Source organism: Bacillus rossius, chromosome 14 (genome assembly GCF_032445375.1).
Source record: "Bacillus rossius redtenbacheri isolate Brsri chromosome 14, Brsri_v3, whole genome shotgun sequence".
NCBI classification, from domain to species: domain Eukaryota; kingdom Metazoa; phylum Arthropoda; class Insecta; order Phasmatodea; family Bacillidae; genus Bacillus; species Bacillus rossius.
The window spans coordinates 30,728,398-30,751,542 of record NC_086341.1 but is presented as its reverse complement, the minus strand read 5'-3'; positions in this window follow the sequence as shown (position 1 = coordinate 30,751,542).

Sequence of the window (23,145 nt, the reverse complement as noted above, 5' to 3'; positions counted from 1 at the left end):
GGTCCGCTATGATGGGTTAATAAATGTTTTTTTTTTAAATTATCATTACTTTAACTATCGCATCCACAAAGATAGTATCGATAACATATATTTTAGTTAAAACCTATAAATGATAAGACTTTAAGAAAAAATGGTGGTTACAACAGCAAAATGACTGTGGATTTTGTGGTTTTCGTCTATAAGGGTCATAATAATGCTGGTACGGGATAGGAAATCGACCTTACATACACTAACGTACTTTAGAAACCTACACCCGATGATAACATCCATCAGATGAAATCAAGATGGCGGTCTCCAATAAATAAGATGGCTGCCTCCGGCAGACAACGATGGTATATATTTTTTATTTTGATAGTAAATTTATTTTAAAGAATGCGGTGTAACGAAAAATTGTAACAGGGGTGAGTGGGGTGTTCGATAACGATATCATTGTAACATAGGAGTGGGGTGCTAGATGGTGTATACGTAATATAGAGGAATTGGGTGTTCGATGCGCAGGTATTTAATTAAAATTGTATTAAATAATATATTTTTAAATTTTATTTTAAAATTTTGATTATTTAATTTTTTATAAATTTTAATTTTTTTCCCATTAAAATCGGATAATACATAAAGATTTTCAAGATGGTGGACGAAACTCAAAATGGCGGAATGATCTAGAAAACAAAAGGGCGGAATGTTCTAGAAAAACAAAATGGTCGTCGGGGTCAAAGGTCAAGGTCAAATACAAGATGGCCGCCGGAAGTGGCGTAATCCAAGATGGCCGCCGGAACTGACGTAATCCAAGATGACCGCCGCGGATCCCCGGATCCCCCACCCCACACCCCTGTCCCAGGATGAACCAAATACACCTACTGTCATGGTACTACTTGTCCCGTTACGCGGTGTCCTGTTACGCTGTGTCCCTTTACGCTCATCCAAGTTGGCCGCCATGACGTCACAATCCAAGATGGCGGACCAGCACCAGGCACCACATCCTGAATCCTGGGCTCGGTCCGGCTATTACACACTACTTATGTTAGTAATATATTATGAAAGCTACTTTTTAGCGAGTGGGCCTAAAAATTCTTAAGTATAAGTTCTCATTCTCGGCAATTAGAGTTTCTCCGCATAATATTTCATAATTACCTTACAATTTACACACAACTTATGGTCGAAACAGCTTCCCTGCGGTTGGTATGCGTCTTTGAAGTTGGATTCGAACAACTGGTTTATTGCAAATAAAAGAGGAAGTTACCCAGCGTGTGGGTTTAAGCCACGTCACAAGTGAAGATTTCCCCGCCGTTCAGTTGGATATTGCAGGCGCCATCATCAAGGTAACAGGCTCCGCGTGAGAGTACTCTCAGTACTCTAGCCTTACATTCGCCTGAAACTGAAATTAGAGAAAATTTGTAACCAATCCCAGCAAAGATTTGTTAATTTTTTATTTAAAATAAATTATGCTCTTCCTTTTGTTATTTTTTATTATTGAGTGACAACAAAAAACTTCATCTTCCATGAAAGAGTTGAATTTCGGAAAATTCCCCCTCCACATCCCATTTTCCATTTGCAGCTGTATACACTATAGCCGAGAGGCAAAAGTTAAAACCCCATCACCGACTGGCCAAACTACTCGGCCATATAAACGAAAGAAAATTTTGAATGGTCTAAAACAACAGCAAAAAATGAATTTTAGCTAAGAAAGTTATTTATTGGTGATAAAAGTAAAAAAAAATTAATGTATTTTATTTTAAGTTTAAGTTAAAATAATAAGTGGCAATTTTAAGTTTCAAAATAAGCAGGTTAATTTTTGCTAATACAAGACAGAAAAATTAAGACAATTTTTTCCTATAAAATAATGCAATTTTATAAGACGAATGCAATTTAAAGCCTTACGATAAAAAAGACAAATGATTCAAAATTCAATTTTGGACATTTTATAGAGAGTCGGCTATCTATTTGTGTTGATTTTAATGTACCTGTATTAATCATTACACAAAATTATATATTTTATTTCTTTATCACTAATGTGGGATAGAAATCTTAATTAAATTGCTTCTAATACTTAGTTTAAAAAGCGTTTTTTCAACTTTATCATAATATAACCAGATAAAATTTTGATTATAAGGCTTATTTTACGAAGCAAATACTTATTAATTGTTTTTATGAACGTAAATGCACACCTTTGTGGCAGTTATATCATGTACTGACAGCATGAAATCATGTGGTGTGCATTTTTGATTTGCCGTAAGTATGTAGCCTTCGTATTGAAACAACTTTTAATAACATATGAATGGTTTATCCAGAAAAGTGTAGTACATGATTACAGTGCATGCTTGGAAACACATAAAAATATGCCTTAAGTTTATAAAATCCATTATCAGTAAATTAATTTTTTAAATTAATGTGTAAAAATATTTAAAAAAAATAATTTAGGATAGTACTCCCTTAAAGTGCGTACGCTAGGCAGTGCTCAAGTTCAAATATGTAAGTTTTGTAAAGAGTTCTTTCATACTAAGATAATTCCGAAACATGATTATTTGGCGTATGTGCGCTTTTCGGTCGCACCATCACGTGCTGACCTTTCTAGAGCGTATCGGTTGCTTAGCTCCCAGGCATGGAGCAGCTGCACTTGAAACTCGGTGAGGTTCCCAGGAATCTATCCACTTGAGCAGGTTTGCAGCAAAGCAAAACCTTTTTTATTCGTTTCACGTGCTGAGTAAGATTTTATCGTGGAAGCTAGCTTGTATACATATATAGCTAGTAGTACATCATCTATATTATAAATTGGCTTATACAACAATTTTCTCCCCTGAAGTTATGCTATATTTTTTTTCACTAACCTATTTTTTTCCACATTGTTATTCTGAAAGGGTTTTGTGATTCTTATGCGCATTATTTTTTGAATAATTTCTTTTTTTTTAAATAAATACGACCGATCATTCAGCATGATGAAAAAAATGAATATTTTACAGTAATATTAAGCTTAGATAGCACAATATTATGCAAGTTTGTTTGTTAAGAGGACCTAATCAACTGATTCATGAGCGTATTCAGGGGAGATTAGGCCAGCTAACCCCCACCCCCACCTCTTCCGAAGTGGAAAACAAATGACCTTAAAAAACTATAGCTACCAAAAAATATATTAATTTAATTTTTCCTTTGTAATTGCGTATTAGTGTATGGCACAATGGACATTCCTCTCCAACCTGTTTTGAACTAATACGTAGTAAAATATATTTGTTCCGCTTAAAGCATTTTGAAACCTACATTGAGTTAACTTCATGTTTGATTTGCCTTTTGCAGATTCCAGTATTCTGTAAATTTAGATTTGAACCCTATGTTATAATAATCACCCAGCTGCAGAAAAATAAAATGAGTTAAAAGTGAGTTATTAATGTAATTGTTGAGCATGTAAAATGTTTTAAATATGAATATTTTCCTGAATTTTCTCCAAAATTACGGCGTGTGAAATGTAGGTATCTGACGAAGGAAAAAACGGCAGCAACATATTGTATGCGATGCTTATGGGATATCCGGTGAATTTTTCTGAATCAAATGTGTTGGCGTGAATTCTATAAAATTAGCATCGTTATAACTGAAGCTGAGATTTAAAGTCATCACTCACTGAATCATTTTATACCGTTTCAGAATTCAAGTAAGTACATACACAATAAAATTACATTCTTCTTACCTCTAGTGTACTAGTGCAGTTCGTACGTGTAACATTTTTGGCCTGTAAAAAAGGTACCTATAAGCCAGCCTGAATGATTATTAATGTTTTATAATAAAAAGTTACATTTTAACTGAAATTCGTACAATTTATTACTCAAAACGTGAATTCAGTTCTACTATCTTTAAAAGCCTATCTTTGTTCCTAAGCTATGTTCTTAAGTTCTGTCCCAGAACTCAACGTCAAGCCAAGAACACTTAATAGGCCAACTAATGTCAATACTGAATCCAAAATACAAAATTAAAGTGAATTATTAATGTAATTATCTCTTTCTTAAGTTTTAAATACCTACTCTGGACCAAATTCATAGGTAATGTGACTGAATGTTTTTTTTTATTTTATAATTATCTTTTTTTACGCAATCCTGAATAACCCTGCTTTTGATAACAATTCAAAATAAAATCAAACTTGCCTCCTTTTGGTGAAAAAATTCTTTACACGACTTAGCAGGAAAAATTTTAAAATTTGGTCGGTTAATTTTGAGTATTCATACTTTAAAAAAAATGTATAGACTCTTCACATACTATGGCTCAATTAAGCAATATTTCAAAAAGTTACAACCATTTTTCCTTTAAAACAGTTAAGTTGTGCCAAATAATAGCTAAATATTTTAATAAATTAATCCTTGCAGGTATGTATGACTCGTAAAGCAATCCTTACTAATGTGGTATGTAATAACATGCTTTAAGTCGTTCGGAAATAATTAGGAGTGCATGTTTATTTTGATGTATCATTATGAACTTGTTTTAATATAACTATTTTTAATTTAATTATCATAGTAAAATAAAAACAGGAATGTTTGTAATAGGTCTTTTAATCTCTTAATACTCTTATCATATATAACATATATGAAGACTAAAACGGTGACGTTTAGTTACCTGTACACAGATCCGTTTACTCGCATACCTGCATACTTCAATTTTAGTTCGTACAGTCACCCTGATGTCAGTTGCCATGAAAAGTACACACAGAAGGTTTGCAAACTGCGGGTTATCAAGTTAATGTATGGCAGAAAATAGAGAAACGTGAACGTTACTGAGCCGCTATAGCGCTAACTCTTAACTAGTAGAGCAGCCCCCGTAAGTCAACCAAATTCAAATTGACACGCTACTGTTAGCGCCTGTAACTTGTCAAGGTTTTGTTTCGGGACAAAAGTTGCTAGTTTTGGGCCTTTTCTACCCATACACTACATTCATGACCATCAATAGGATAATAAATGTGTATGTTTTTCAAACGGTGAGTCAGAATTCAACCAACCAACTACGGCTCCAGGTTCATCACCACAAAATAAGTTGAAAACATATTTACGACTTACATTCTAAAGTTCTTCCCAAGGCTGGTTTATGTCTTTGAAGTTGGGGCGCAACCACAATTTTATTTGTAATAATAGAGAAAGTATTTAAGATATAACACAAAGAGTCTGGATTATTTTGAAATGAACTATGTTCTGCATGTGCCGGAAATTTGGTTGTTGTATCACAATTATTTAGTACAAGTGATTTCGTGTAGTGATAGGCCGCAAAATTAGGTGGAAAATAAAAATGTTAACCTCAATTATTTGAATGAAATAAGTTTGTGACAGAGATAAAATTTACGGTAGTTGTAAAAATTTGTTCAGTTAAACATAAACTTAATGTATAATCTTAAGGTACTACACTAGTATATATCTTATATCTATACTATTTATAACACTGTTCGAGGCAAAATGTATGCACATTGAATGAAAACAAAAACAAAAATAATTACTGGAAATGGCTATTTACATTATCGAGAACTTGATAATATAGCTTTTAAATTAATGTCTATGCATCTGTTTGTTTGTTTATCTGTTCTTCTGTTTGTTTTTTCTGTTGGTTTGTCTGAGCAACAATCAAAAATTACTTGACAGATTTACATGACAATCTTTTACTAGAAAAGTGTTTGGCTAACTTTAAAAAATAGGCTCTATATTATTACAGAATTTCATCCCTAAAGGGGTGAATAGGGGTAAGTAAGATTTTCATATTAATAGTTAAAATTCCGAATTTTATTAAGCGTAATAATTAATATACGAATATAAAAAACCTCAATTTAATATTTTGTGAAATTAAACCTTTAGGCATGTAAAAGTGTTAGGTATGTTTTTAAGAGTAATTGCTATATATGAATTAAATTTTTCGTAATAAATGATATTGCTACGAATATTAAACATACAAAAACTACGAATAACATTATCTTATATTTTGTGAAATTCAACCCTAGGTAGTGAAAAAAGGTATGATATTAAAACTAATAATAATATCACCTAATTTAGTTAAGCGTGATAAGAGATATTGGATACCAATAATAAACATACGAATACTAACACCCACAATTTTTATATTTTACGAATATCTACCTCTTAGACAATAAAAAAGATAAGTATGTTTTTCAGATTAATATTTCTATCTTCAAATTTAAATAAGATTAATAAATTGAATTGGGTACCACTAACTTACATACGAAAACTACCTACTACATTTTTTATATTTGCTAAATTCAACCCGTAAGAAGTAAAAAAGAGGTAAGTTTCCTTTTGAGATTAATAATTATGTATCCGAATTTAACTGAGGATAATAAATGATTTTGGTTTCTAATAATACACATACGACAATAAATAATAACAATTTATATGTTTTCCGAAATTAATACACCTTAGATGTGAACATATGTGTAAGTGTATTTTCAAGATTAATAATTAATCTGCAAAGTTAATAAATGTAAAAAAAAAACATAATTGTTTACAATAATAAACAAACAATATTTACCAATCACTTTTTTAATGCAACCCCTAAGGGGTGAAATTGATAAATATGGGATTCAATATAATTATATTTCTGAATAAAATAAATATAGCCTAATAATTATTTTATTACTAATAATAAACATAAAAAACTACCAAGCAATTTTAAAATTTTGTGAAATTTACCCTCTAAGAATGAGTGAAAATAAGATATAATGAGGGACTCCTCTGCAATGTTTGAAATTTGAAGGTCTTGGACTATTTTCGAATCATTCAGAGAGATGCCGGCAGTGATTTTTATATTGATGTATTTTTCACCTTAATAAATAAGCATAAAACTAACAATTTTTTCCACTTACAGCGAAATTAAGGCCGACTTTGAGGAACGTTTCAAGAGAACATCAAGAGTAGACTAGTTCACAAGTTTACGTACCTTAAAGAATATAGCGCGTGCTTACGAATGTCACGCAAACGTTTTGAGCTTACGTTGGTGTGATTGTGCATAACAAAAGATAAAAGGGACTAATAAAAAAATACCCAAAATTCTACCAAACACAATTGTATCATTTTGTAAAATTCCAGGCCTAAGGGATGTAAAGGGGTGAATATGGTCTTAAGTTAATAATTTATTATTGGAATTTTATAAGCATAGTAAAAAAATTGTTACCAATAATAAACGTATGAAAACTACCAACCACAATTTTTACATTTTTTTTTACCCTAAGAGTTTCAAACGGGTAAATATGGTTTTAAGATCATTGAATCTAACTTTGAAATAAATTAAGCATAATAGTTTTTTTCTTTGGTACCAATAATATACATACGAAAAGTACCAAACACAAATTTACCACTTTGTGAAATTCAAACCCTAAGGCTGGGAAACGGGGTAGGTGTATTTTTAAAACAAAAATCTTACACTTCATACTCAATTAGATTAAGAGACTAGAAGCTAAAAATGATTCTCATTTAGAGTCACGTATTACTTCATTCTTGCGTTTATTAAAATATGTCTTTTAATAGGGATGAAAATGTGGCAAGCCGTCTTTTATTTAAAACGTTCAATTTCCTAAACTCATTTAGTAAGATGTTACTTAATAGCAAAAATAATAAAATATAAAAACAAATTTACATTAGTTTCAAGTTTCTGCTCTTAAGGGCGACAAAGGAGTTAAGTTTGGTTTAAAGAAAAAAATTCTTATTAATGAATCCACATATTGTCTAAGGGTTAGAAATTAAGAATGAATAGTAAGAATATAGAGTTTTCAATGGATTATTTTCCAGTTTTCCGGATTTCGTCTTTTAAGGGCTTGAAAAGGGTGTAAGTTTGGTTTTATAATAAAAAATCTCATTTATTAATAGCAAACAAAGCTGGATATAAGAATCTTAGCTCAAATAAAATAACTAATTAATTACGTAGAGTACTTCAACAATTTTCCGATAATTCTACGCCAAAAACAGTGATACGGGGGGACGTTAGTTTTTTATAGAAATCATATAACCAAGCAAATTAATATGAAGGAAAGAAACGGACCTAATTATAATTTAATATCATGTTTTAACCTTTACTATTTTTTATATATTTTACCGTAAAAGGGGTATGATTTATAAACATACAAAATCTACAAACTCTCTTTTAAAATTAGCTGGAGTTCTGATTTTTTGAAACAGACAATTGCGGTGAAAAGGAAAATACGGGATGAGTTTGGTTTTTGTATGGTTAACGTAGGTATATTACCATCTATACTGAGTACTGAATTTTTACATGGGAAAATAGAATACAAGTAAAAGGTTAAGTGATTGTATTTAAAGTTTTACAAAGCAAACTAAGAATTAACTATTACGTTGGATAATAAATTTGATTACTTTATTCTTTATTTCAAATAAAGTTGTGATTTTATCAATTATCCTTAAATAATGTAGGGTATTTCTAATAAGGTGAACTTATTTAAGTATTTTAAGCATAGATTTAACTATTGTAAATGATAGCGATAGTGTAAATGATGGCATACACATAGTAAAAATGAAATAGGTGTTTAACAATTTTTAAAATGGTCTACCTCATAAAATGAAAAGAAGCTAAATGTGATTTCAAAAAGTTAAAATATATACTTGAATACTCTAAAACATGTTTTAAAATCATGTACTTAATTTACCCTACTACAGATTAAAAAGGTCTACGCATATACACTTTAAAAAAATATAATGCTTAAACGTTTTTGTTTTGATATATCATATTTATGCACCCAAACCAATTTATTGTGTATATTTATTTATTTCGTATATTTGGAAATTATCACTTTTTTTTTCAAAGACCAATACTCGGAATTTGCGCGAGCGAAGCTGTAGGTTTTACACTAGTATTTTTTTATATTATTTACAATAAAATTTTGTTCTGCCTCAACTTCAATGACGTATGCCAGCTTTGGGAAGCAGATTAACCATAATTTATGTTTACAACTATTTTTTTGTAATATCCCTGCAACCGAAATATGCCAGTTTAATTCAGACCCAATCTTTATATACTTCAAGGCAATTAGTACACGGTCTCAACTTGGACGGGAAATAGATTGAAAGCGGGAAAGTAAATGACACATCGCGCATTGTAGCCGCTCAGGAACAGAGCTGAGTCAATCAGAGCCCGACATAGATTTAACTAGATTTTGAGATGACGCTATGATCGCTTCAGCAATTTCGGATTATTCGATTTACTCTCTTCTCTTGTGGCACAAGGGATGTAGATCCAGAGGAAACGTTGCGTACAAAAAAAATCAAATCTATACATTTAACAAGAAGTAGAGTTATTATTCTTTATTTGATTATATAGCTTCATGCCTACTCATACACCACGGTAAAAAAAAAAAAACGAGGATATGGAACCTTAAAAACTGAACTTAATTGATGAAGAACAAAGCATTTTTTTTACTGTAAAAATTAACTTTAAAAAATGTCGACCTGAATGGATCACGCATTTTGGAGCTCGTAAGCAAGGGAGCCATAAGGGTGACATTGTTGCGCGCACAGACCCCGTTGCCTCTACGAGCGGTCTTCCCGTAGCTCTACGGGACTTCAGGATTGGTTTCACCTCCAACCCTCCCCATAACCACCACCCCTTCCTCATATACAATTTTTTTTTTTTTTTGCGAATTTTCAATAAGAATTATTTTTAACACATGACAGACTAAGTTAATTTTTATACATAGGCTAACTAAGTAACCACAGAAAATGAACCATTAGAAAATGACCATGTCACAAATTTTTGTCAAACAAAAAAAAAGAGCAATAAATTTTTTTGTTTACTATGTGCATTAATTGTCTTAAAAAATACAATTTTAAAAATTGCAACATTAAAAGAGCATTTTAATAAATAAAAAAATATTTTCATAGGTTTTTGTTTTAACTAAAAATTTATAGAAGGTACTAATGCAAGTCTTTCTTGAACAAATAAAAGTATTTGTTACATACGTTCCAGAAAACAATAAATTGTGTATAATGTCAGCTGTTTTACTGGAAGTGTTGAAAATAAATTTTTATCATCTAGTTAACGCAGGATTTACATCTAATTTTAGAATATATATACGCATGTCTTAAATTGGATATATTGTCCAGAGGTGAACTGTGTAAAAATACCTTAAATTTTAACAGTTACGTAATAGTAGCTTTAGCAACATGTTAAGAGATATCCAAAATAAACAGTAATGTGAAATATCGCAGTGAAACTTTTCTGCATTCCCGTATAACTGCCATTTATGTTGTAAAATTACAAATTGTAAGCTTTTATCTCACTTAGTAGGCATAAACTCACGTCCCCACATAAAAAACTTGCATATTTTTTCGATACTCATACTTTCGCCAAAAAAAAAAGTAAATTAAAGAAAAAGCACATCGTACCATCAGTACAGCTTAAATAAACATGCCTATGTGAGCAACCGGACACTTACTACAATTCATAAATTCCAAAAAAATTAAAGGCAGCAATGTTAGAATCGCAGGTGCAAAAATTAAGACTTTTAAAGACCTTGAAACACGCTGCATTTGCAAAAATTATGCTGAAATATTTGACTACAATAAGCAGGGTGTATAAATAATTTACAACACACATTAGCATGGCCAGACAGAAACCCCAATTATTTAGAACTATTTTACTTCACCTACGCTCAAAAAGGAAATAGGTATACATTTGGCACGAAACTTATAAAATAGCTTAACTTGATTAAAATATAAAATTTGCCAACATACTTTAGAAATACATAATATGTAAGGCACGCAATTAAAAAACTACTCCTATAAAATTGTACACAATATTATTATACCAAATTAGAGGCCTCCTATTTCTTAATTTAAAAGTTTTGTGCGTGCACATTATAACACACTAGTCTATTACTTTTTTTAGGCCAGAGTTTTCCCGCCTAAATAAAGAAATGTATTTATTCTCTGAGAGGGGGTTTAAAGCACACCAGTTTAACTAGTCATTTTGCACTTTCGCTAGCCATAGTAAAGTACGGGCACAACGATTAAACAGCTACGAGGCACTCAAGATGCTAAGTGTTCGTTGAAAAACACGTACTTAATTCACGAAGTATTCTCTCTGGTTTCGAAAAGGCCCTTATGCAAAGGCCTTATGCCTTAGATTCTTTGTTGCAGTCGGATTTTTCTCCTGGCAAACCACCCAAAAAAAGGCGAGGGCAGTTGCGAATTTTCCTTTTAGAGCGTCGGCAGCAATAACGTCACAATTTGTTTCACAGTCCATTCTTGCATTAAACACACGCCCTTTAAGAAATGCATTATTTATCCCACGTAATAGTTTTATCAAGAAAACCTTAGTTCCCTTAATACTTGTCCGGCGGCGACACGAAATACCAACCAGTTCGTAGGCCGCATTCAAATGGCACGCGCCGTACGAGCGATCAGATGTTCAAGCCGACCGGGACCACTCCGGTGTCCTCCCCTCTTCTCTAGTTTTATTTCCCCTCCTGTATGCACGAGCGGTGGAGGGACGGTAACAAATTAAAACTCAACACTTTCATTTTATGAAGTCTAAAATCTGTGCAATTGAAAGTATAAACACTAAAAAATAAATACTAAATAAATATATTTTTAAACCATGACACTTTCATTTTAGCGCAAGCATACTGTTACGAATGCGAGAGACCAGACCGCGATGCCAGGTTCGGAGCTGGCTGGCGGCCCTACACGGCCACTGGCGTCACGCGCCGTATCACGTGTGGTGCATTGACGCAAGGCTTGCCACGCATGCCTGGCCGGATTACAAGGGTCGTCGCTATTCCCTCACGCCTCCATTCCATGCGCATCATCATTCCTTGGCGCTGTTATCAATCGTTGAGCGGCCTTGGGAATTACGTGGGCCATCACGTGAGGTGGCGCGAAGAAGCGAAGCAATTATCGAGGTTTCGAGCATCGGGTTGGCCCGGGATGACGCGACTCTTTACAGCTGCTCTCGTTGGTTCTGGAAGACGACCCACTAGTACTTAAGCAGCAACGCCAGCCTCCGCGGGGCTTCCGAGCGAGTTTGGAGAGTTCGGACACTTCCGCGAGTGAAGGGAAGTGCGACATCGGCGAAGAGGGAGAGAGACGCTCTCGAGAGTGGCGCGATGCAGAGCGACGAGATCTAGAGAGTGCTATTGAGTGGCGCGAGACTATGTGTGTGAACAGGCGCGAGGTAAGAGGCGAACCACTGTTGAGCGTAGCTCCATTGAGGAGTGCGAACTGCGGAACTTGACAGACATTGAGTGACTTGAGAATAAACATTTTAGGTGCCAATTTATTTTAATACAATTGCAAATGCAAAAAACTTAATTGGGCTATACCTTAAGAACCCATCCCCCCCCCCCCCCCACATTATAAATCTTTACATTTTTGGTTTCAGAATTTGGATGGACATAATTAATAGTATTAGTTTACAGTTTTACAACTAAAAATTTAAAAAAATATATATTAATTTTTTTCTAGAATTCAGTTATTTGAGAATCTGTTGATAGTTTTGAGAGTTGTAGTAGTAGTAAAGTTAGTGTTAATTTTCAGTATAAGATTAGAATAGATCGTAGGTCAAATTACACTGTAGCTCGTAGGACAGTAGTGATAGTGGCAGACTGGTAGTGTATGTGGATAAGAAAGGGCTGCTGACGAAATTAAAAACATAATGTATTTCTTGGCCGAAATGAATAATAAAACACAGAGGGGCCAGGAGTAAATAAAAAGGGCCAAGAGGAAATGAAGAATATAATGAAAAATGGCCAAGAACATATGAAGAATATAATGAAAAATGGCCAAGAAGATATGAAGAATAATATTAATTATAGCCAAGAAGAGATTAAGAATGAAATGAAGATTGACATGAAGAACTGCCAAGAAGAGATGATGCATGACATGAAGACCGAGATAAAAAAAAACATCAAGAAATACGAAGAAGAGATGTGAAACTAAATAGGTACTTCACTAGAAGAAATTATGAAGAAGATTGACGAAACAAGCATCCATTTCGAAGGTAAAGTATAATATTTGCCATACAGGAGCAACAGCTTGCCGAATATGAAAAACTGGTGACACAACAGCTATCTCATCTCGAGCAGAACACTGAACCGCAAGTAGCAGCTGTAACCGAGGAGTGTCATCGGATGATTAAGGAAGATACAGCTGATGAGTTACTCTGAGGATGTTAAGGTGCAGGGAACATCCAACAGCCACTCAAAATTCAAGCCACCCACCTTCGGTGGTCAATCTTCATGGACAGTGTATAGAAGACAGTTTGAGGCAGCTTCATAAGTAAATGGTTGGGGCGAAGAAGTAAAGGCTACAAGACTCGTATTGGCCCTGCAGGGATCTCCGCTAGAGCTGCTGAAGACCATACCAGTTAAAGACCAGAAATACTATGGGGTACTAGTAGAGGCCCTTGAGCTGAGGTATGGCAACCGACACTTGGGCGATGTGTACACAACAGCCTTGAAGACACTTCAACAGCGATTTTCAGAAACACTCCAAGAGTTGGAAGCCTAAATCGAGCGACTCCTGCACCTTGCCTACCCAGAAGCACCAACAGAGTTACTCCAGCAGCTAGCCACCAGTGCGTTTATAGACAGACTTAGATATGCAAAAGTTCAAAAACTCTTCGTTTGGCCCGCCACAAAAATATATGTGATGCTACTGTTCACGCGCTAGAAATTGAAGGTGCATGTATTGCCTCAGGAAACGTGAGTATCAGAGTAAGACCGGCTGTGGTTGAACCTTACCACCAAACAAATGACCGCTCGAGTACTAACGAAGAGATTATACTCGGGAAACTAAGGAAGCTGTTGAATGAATCGGAGTCTTGGAGAAAAAAAGGTGATGACAACGGTGCTTCGTCTGCAAAGAACTATGACACATCTGGCGCGAGTGTCCGAAAAGTGGTCGGAAATCCAAGAGAGAAGGACAATGCTGTGATGCAACGATCTAACAAGACAAGAATCTACTGGTCCGACGTAGAGGAGGTCGCCTACGGTGTTTCGCGTGTCGATAAAGAGGGCATGTCCAGTATGACTGCCTGAATCGTGTGAGGGAACCGAAGGAGGAAAGACATCGATCCGACAATGCAATTAAGGAGGTTGACAACTCGCCGATTAAAGGAACAGCAAGGTGCATACGGTGTTCTGCGTGCCGACAAGAGCATGTTCAATGGGAACGTGCCCAGCGGGGTTGCCCGATGGAAACGGAAAAGCCAAGTGCAGCAAGAGCACAAGAGCGAGACCCACAGCTGACCTATGTTCCCGAAGAGTCGGAGGACGGCCGCAATGTTACATACATCAGGAAGTGGGCCATATCCAGTAAGCCTAACCGACACATAGGACGGATTCGCAGCATGGTCCACAACAGATCAGTTTTACCTGTTCGGGGCCAACAGGCTTAAGGAGGGGGAAATGTTAAGAATGCTAGAGATCAGACCATAAACATGTGGCAGAACAGCTAAATGTATTTAATTATTATACTCGTAAAATTCTTTCTTAAAAATAGCACATATTTAAAAAATAAGTTCTTCCTTATTTCCAATAACAGAAACTTCAATTTGTCATATATTTTTTCACTTAATACATAATTTTATGATGTTTAATAGTCAAGATATTAATTTTTTATAGTGTTACCCTATTGTTAAATATTTTTTGTTACTTCCGGTCACAACCCGTTGAATATAACAGTTATTCTTTAAAGTCCATAATCGGTGCAATAACAATAACACATTCTCACTTAAAATTCACAGTTTTTCCTATCTCATATGCGGACCCCTGCTCTATGAGGTCTTATTATTGATTTACCTGGCCTCCTGCACACGTATTTACTACCAGCATATACGTTCAGCGTAATTCAACTCAAACAAGCTAACATTGCTTGTCGTATAGTTAGTTTAAGCGCCCGGTTTTGAAAAAGGGCAAGGATTTCCGATTGTTTGTGTGTGTGTGTTTTTTTTTTAATTCGTCTTCTACGTTTTACTTGTGAACACGGCCATTTGCTGTGGCCCGCTGAAATACCTCACCGTAGTAAAGTCCCTGAACTGTTGAACAATACGTTAAATTGGAGCTCTTACCAAACAATAATCATGCAGCCATGCATGAGTTCATGGTTTACGCATGAGAGGGAATCCATTTATTGTATTGCGAGTTGGCCATGGGATAAAAGTAATTAATAAAAATGTAAAGGTATTTTTTGTAAAAAATATAAAGTCACTGCTGCGAACATTACCATTTTGCTGAAATTTAGTTTAAATAAGGTTTATAAGTTTTCCTTTCATAGTAGAACAATCAGGGTTTGTTAAACCTCTCACAAAAAAATAAGCATCCACAAAATTGATTTTTAAAAACTACGGTTTTACGACATTCATTCACTTAACATACATTGTAAGAGTTCTCTCTTGTTAAGAATTAAATTTTTTACCAGTTTAAAAAAAAGTTTGATTAGATTCATTAATGTTGTTGCTAATTTCATAACTTGGCTATATTTTCTGTAGCCAAGATTATAATTTTTAATTTTTGAAAACTCCGTACATTGAATTTCTGGTAGATGAGAAATTGCTCTCTTCTCTTTCTTCTCTCTCTCTCCCCGCCCTTCCTCCCTTTTCTCTCCTTTCCTTTATCTAAAACTTTCTGTTTCCTTTTCTCTCCTTCTCTTTATCTATATATTTCCTCTTCTCTCTCTCTCTCTACTGCCCACTGTCCTTTTTTTTAGTCACTTATTTAATCTCTCTTCTGTCTGAATTTCTTTCTCTCCCTTTCTATGTCGGTCTTCTGTCTCCGTCTGTTTCTCTCTTTCTATTTGTATTTTCCTTTCTTTCTATTTCCCTCTCTGTGTCTCTTTTTCTCTGTCTCTTTCTGCCCCTTTCTACCTCTTAAGCCGCGTTTTAACGAAGCCAGTTGAAATATCAGTAGCTGGCTGTTCAGTTAATTTTCGTGTGTGCACACGTTATAACATTACTGGCTTCACAGTAGGAAAACATAAATTTATGGATGCGCATCGTTAATGTGTCGATAAGATTCACTTAAATATAAAATTACAAGATCTGTGCCCCGAATTCATTTATGAATCATGCAAGATACTCGTAGATGAGTTAAAGAAAAAAAGGCGTAGATAAGAGAATGGATATTGAGAAGACACGTATGATGTCTCATCACAATTACGTAGCGAGTTGCGAGTAGAGGACCCCTACGAACCGTGGCGCAAATCTGTAGGATTTGAAGAAGGGAGGGGGGGGGGGTACGCGAACCGAGAGTTTTGCGTGTGGGTTTTAACCTACAAAAGTCCTAAATGGATAGGTTGCTTATACATTGTCTTTTTCCATATTTTGGCATATATGCATGTATTAAGCAGAAAACTTTAAAATGCACATAAAGTTTTCCATAAAATAATAATTTTGACAACAAACCCTCTTCACATTAACGCTTTTGCAAGCGCCAGTGGCGGCCCCCCCCCCCCCCCCTTTTGATGGGAGGCTTCTTAGGTCCAGCCTCCCCCCCCCCCCTCACCCTGGTTTTCCTTTTCATGAATCTACGCCCTTGCCAAAGAATATATCGCGTGCTTACGAATGTCACCCAAAATTTTTGAGCTAACGTTAGTGACATTTTGCGTATCTTCAAGCAAAAGTAATCTTCGAGAAAGGTTTCATGCCGAGTCCCGAGCTTATCCGTGTGACCCTCGTTCGCGAATCGGACTACCAGTATATGCTTATTCGATGTGGCTTCTCTGCGGAAGAGATTCAGCCTAAAATGTGTCCCGAATCGTGTTTAGTGGAAAATATTCTAAAACTAAGAAATGGGTGATCATATGTCAAATGGTGGGGTTTCGCATCTGAATTTAATTCGTGGGTAGCTGATGTGGAAATCGATAAACGCTAAAGGACCAATAAATACTATAATTGTACTTGTGAACCTTTTTCATGAGTTGAGTTGTTTATTTCTTGTTACTTTATGTGGGATGGATCCCAGGACCTTTGGTTTCTTATTGCAAGAAACAATCATCATTAGGTGATAATTTATTTCATTAAATATATTATTAATAGGTTTATTTAGCAAAAATATCAATTTGCAACTACTATGGAACGAACCAAAAACTGGTCTCGCACAAAAAAAATCAATATGTTAATTATTAAAGGCAAGTTTAAATAATTGTTAGAATTTTTCCAAATGTTTGTTTGATAGCTACCAGTTATTATTATGGCCTGCGAGATGGCGGACGCTGCGCTAGATGATGATCTAGTGATTGATGTTAGTGTACTATAGTGGCTAACCAAGAAACCATTATCTAGGTCGCAGATGGCAAGAGAATCCAATGTGTCGGCATCCAATACATACGGTTATGTGACGTCAAACTGGTTGGAGTAATAATATGCCTGTATAGTAGAAGTATTAGGGGTCCGTCTGCTTGTAAACACTTTGGAGGAAAGATCATTATAATTTGCACTCGACGTGTTGGAACCGAGGACTCTGGACCCTATGATGCTAGTTCTTTTTTTATTGACTTTTTTTAATTTTAATTAATTTGTTTGTTTATTCCCCAATTTTAAAAATAATTTTTTAATGTCAAAATAGCGGGCAAAAAGGTGTCATGATGTCATTAAATATGGCGGACTGTTAAAAAATTTGAATGGTGCAACAGTCTAAAATACAAAATTACAGAATTGTCTAAAATCAGAGATGCTGGGAACTGTCTGTGTCATCCGTGATCCAGTTCAAGGTCATCGGAGGTAAAATGTCAAGAACTTCAAAATGCAAGATGGTGGACCTTTTTACTAGCACCACCTCCTGCCTCCTAACAGTATAATCTATACTAATCTATACTAATATTATAAAGCTGAAGAGTTTGTTTGTTTGTATATTTGTTTGAACGCGCTAATCTCAGAAACCACTCGTCCGATTTGAAAATTCTTTCAATGTTGGCTAGTACATTTATCGAGGAAGGCTATAAGCTATATTATATTATCAATAACATTAATTATCCTTACTAAAAGTCCAATAAGGTAACCCAAGGTGTAAACAAATGACCCGAAAAAATCCTTACACGGCGTGCGCTGCGAAACCTATTGACTATAGAACAAAACAATGTACTACCACTTTGCAGGACACATAAATGTCTTCAAAAAATATTGCGTAACCATATGTCTAACTATTGTAGTTATCTCACAATAAGTGTTTTCTTTTATTTTTTTTTAAATAATTAAAATGCCGTCGCTTCAAAAACTCTTTATTGTGTACCTTAGTATTAATCCTTATCAAAATAAATTTCTTTATATTCAAGACGAATTCAATACCTTGCTAGAACTTTTTGAATTATTTATTTCGGACTTTTCACTCAAAAGATATCGCGATATTTAAAATGTAAGTATTAGTGTCGTAGCCAAATAAGTATTAAGTATTGCACGCGCATGTATGATGTGGTGGGCGGTCATAAGGGACGAGGATGCGGTAGCCCCTGCGATATATATATAATATGATAATATTATATATATTATATTAGTTTTCATTTTCTGACAGGCAGAATTGTTCACATGGTGTTGATTTGTTTTTTGATAAGTAATGTGTGCCAGATAAGTGATGATAATGGGTCAGGAAGATAATACATATTGGACAAAGAGGAGTCGTGGAATTGGCTGGAGTAAGAGTGTAAAACCCTGCTTTAGATCTCAATTTTGGTTTTAAGTTTGGTTGATTTAAAAACTTGTGGTGTTGACTCATTGGTAGGGACAAAATTATATGGTGAATTGCGATATAACCCAAATAACACCAAAAAGCAAGTTAATAGACCAAGTGGACCGTTCAACCAATCGCCACGGGTAAACAGAAAATCATATGTCATAGACATACGAACAGTATATTGCGTGTCATTTTGCCTATGCCCACCACACTGTCATATGGCGCTACCCATTTGGCTTTAACTCGCGGACAATATATCACCCTGTGTTCAGCCCGGGCGAAGCCGGGGATTGCAGCTAGTATATTATACTATTATGTGGGCTACCAGCTCTACCGCGGGCAATGTGTTGGCCTACGTGCCCACACAAGGCCGAGCAAGTGCCAATTCCCATTAGCTTTTTTTTTTTTTTTTTTTTTTGGGGGGGGGGGGGGGGGTGGCAGCTTCTGAAATAAATCTATTCCTAGGTTCAGTAGACTGGCCAAGTCAACTATCCCGCCACCGGCTTGTAAACTATGTGCGAAGAAATAAACTTATAAATGTAATAATACCATAAATTTGACTTGAAAATTGTATTTTAAATTAATTCCTAGACTCGTATTAAGAGTGTATTTGAAACATGAGAACATACAACTTTTCTCGTTACTGAGGTTAGATGATACAGATCACTGGCGAGTACTGAAAAATAGCTCCTTCTTTTTACTTTATTTGTATATATATATTTTTTTTGACATTTACTCACCGTAAAAGTACACGACTTGTAAATTGAAGCTTCAAAATCTCTTCCCACAGTTAAATTACGTAAATTACTTTCACAATATTTTGAAGAACTGCTAATGCACGACGTCTGCACAAAAGATTCAATGTGAGAAATATGACTTTTAATGTCATCTCTTTCTTTCGCGAATATGTGCTTTTTAATAGTCACAGGCGGCTAATGGAATATGTGTGTATATAATAATTATATAATTTTAACCTTCTTGTGAATGGATATTTTAAGTTGATAATTGTGTTACGGAGTGTAATCAATCATTTACAGCAGGAAATGAGTTTTCGGAAATAATAGAAATAAAAATGCAATGTATTCTATATCCCAAACTAACCAAGTCATGATAACTGACATCAATCAACGTCACTTTAGTAGTGTTGTTCTGTGTAATGTTATATGCAGATATAACTACGAGGGAACTTCACTAGGAGAATAAAATTTCCTTTCTTGTGATGCTACCTAAATACAACATTAAAATTACCTTGCTTAAAAAAAACAACAAAAACAAATACTGAAATTTAAGTTACTTTCAAAATCTTACACTTACGCTGCGTTAGCCTTTGTACGCATTCATAAATGTTAAATATCAAGATGGTTTTGAATGACATTTAAAAATCCTGTGTGTATTTAAAATGGTTAGTTCAAGCTTTTTTTGTGACTTACAGAGCTATGTGTATTTTTTGCTCATTATCTGACCCAGTAAATTATTAAATAATACGAAGCCAGGTGATACCTAGAAATGTGGGCGTAAGAACATACTAAACTTACAGACTTTGAAGATTCCAAATAATTATGAATTCAGAAAACAATGTTGCTCGTGTATTAGGGATAGAAAACTCTGATTCATCTAAAAATCTCTATTGAAGTTTAAATTTAAGTTTTTTTTTCCTCAGGTCGGAGAGAAAGATATAGTAAAGTTTTTCGAAATGGGTCGTGACCGCAATGCGTGTCTCTGTTCGTCACTCTGTCCGTGGTTCAATTCTTCTCCATTTAAATCTTTCAAACGAATGGTTAGACTTCGACCAGTATTTTCTTCCCATCAATCGTATTGAAGCATATGCTTCTTGAGTCGCCGCACAGCTGAACGATTAATTCCCCTCCCTTCATCGTTTCCCCCTCCCCCCTACCTCTTTCGATGGTTTGATTCCCCCTCCACATCCCCACTCCTTCCCCTGTAGTGTTTCATTCCGCCCCAGCTCCAGCGCCCTCTACTTGTGCTTATAAGGGCCTGCGAGCTCTCGTCTCGTGTCGTTAGGTTGCGGTCGGGGGAGCAGTTGGTACTGGTCAGTATCAGCGATGTCGGTAACTTGCATACGGTAACGTCACTGTTCTTGCACGATGTGGCCGTGCACTTTTCACATACATTTGTCTCGCCCGTGTAAGTTAACTCTATTCAGCCACGTTGTTTGTTGAGCCGTATGGGCTATAGTACGTATGGGCATTAATGTTTTTTGTCTCGCTGTACTGCCAGTCTTGTTAAGTGGTTTGCATTGCCACTGACGAACGTAACGTCGGTTTCTTGTAATGATAAATCTATTGACTGCTGTATTTTTTTTTGTGTACGCCGCACCGATATTGGCCGCCTAGTTTTGTTGAGGAGCTTTAATCATTCCCTTAATTAACTTCTTTTGTCTGCGGTTTAACGCCTTTCGCACTTTATTGCGCGAGCCAATATCGTGTCTGGGCTTGTGTAACCTCTCCCCTGGCCGCACCGAACCTCCGCGTTAGGGCTTATTTGCTTGATTCTGTCTAAATTGTATAATTGTTTTTATGGCCTGCGCAGCCCGCCTTCTTGATATTGCTGATATTGCTGTATTTTAATAATATTGTATTTTACTGTAACCTTATTTCTGTACAGCGTTTATTGAGATACATTTCATAACGGTTCACGTTAAATTGTTAAGAACTTATAATTATTATAATTAATGATGTTTATTAATAAAATCAAAAACTACGTCACGAATGTGGTTGGTCCTGTTTTAGAACAACATACCTATCTCTCTGAATAACTAATTTTTTTTTTTTTTTTTTTTTTACCTTAATAGCTTGCAGTCTGGTCGAACACGAGAGTCTACCGGGCTGCAGTATCACCTACCAATTAGAACAGTTTCCTTAATTTATCTCTCTGCAGATAACGGACCAGACCTGCTTCCGATTAATTTCGTCCTTAACCACAGATATCACGCAAGTAAAGTTTGAAAGCTTAATCGTTTCTTTGAGGGCCCTTTTGTCCTATCGTTTGCATGGACGAAAACTGTTGGCAGCTGTTTTAGCAGTATTTCCAATGATGTTGATTTTTAGTTACTATTTTTGTCTTCAGAGGCAGTATTTCAAAAACATGACCTATATTAAATATTTCCAATAAAACTTTCAACGTCAGAGTCACCCGTTCTGCACCGACTTACTGTTCTCAGTTCAAATCCACACCATACAACAAGCAACTGGAACTATATGATAATGACCTTGGAGGAAGCGAAAGACTTGGCAACCCTGCGTGCTCACGGCTGATTGCAGTGTTGTGAGTAAAGAAAGTGCCATGCAACACAACGCAATTTCAGGAATGGCTCAAACGTTGCGCATCTTAACTACGAGCGGTCCCAGTTTACGAAACGTAACGTTTGTATTATCTTTGAAAGATTTGTGCAATGGGAGTGCATGACTTGATGTAAGCTTCTGGACATACGCCATTGCTAAGCTTAGCAATGGCGTATGTCCAAAAACTTACATCAAGCCATGCACTCCCATTGCACAAATCTTTCAAAGATAATATCAATGCCCGGTATGGACCCGGTATGAATATTTCTCTAAGGAAGTTGGAAAAGAAAATGATTGATAAGCTAAGCAATGGCGTATGTTCAAAAGCTTACATCAAGTAACGTTTGTATTTTCGATCCAATAGTTCTATCAAGGCATCCAAGCAAACGCGTGAACAACAGGGGCCTTAAAAAGTTGCATTCAAGTCCCTAAAGAAATAATCGCTTCGTACCCGCCACGCGCAATAGAAGTTAAACTTCACTCACACTCCAGTATTCAGTTCAAAGATAAAAAAAAATTAGTGTTTCACTGGAACGATAAAAATAAATATAATGTTTACAAATTCAGTTTCATTAATGTTTAAATATTGGGACAAAAAAAATTAGGGTCTTTCCGTACTCGCCAGAGATACGGAACAATGACACTTAATTTATCGTTTATTTCTTAATCGTATAATTCTGATAGTGATAAATAAACTGATAAATAAATTAGCCTCTTTTCAGTATTCTGAATGCGAATCACACACACATACATTTTGCGCCCACCACTAGAATTCACTGCCTGAATCGTAAATTTTGCTTGCCACCATCAAACGCAGATAGCAATTAGCAGCACGAATAAAACAGGAAACTTTAAACTATTAGGACGGCTACGATAAAACCCCGGCTTTAGATTGGATTTTCAACAAGTAATTTTATTCAAATGCTGCCCATCTTCTTAACATTCACTTAAAAGTTTATACTATAAAGTTTTCGCACACTTGAGGGGTTTATACTTCCAAGTCATAACAAAATATTAAATTGAAACATTTTAAAACACATATTAAACGCTTAGTTTATTTTTTCAAAAAGACTGAAATCAGTCTGCAAATACTTCCTAAATACAATCTTCTACCTTATCGAGCTGATTCATTATGATAACATTGTAATGTTATGATGAAAAGTAAAAAAACAAAATAACTAGTGACGAGTTTTCAACCACGCC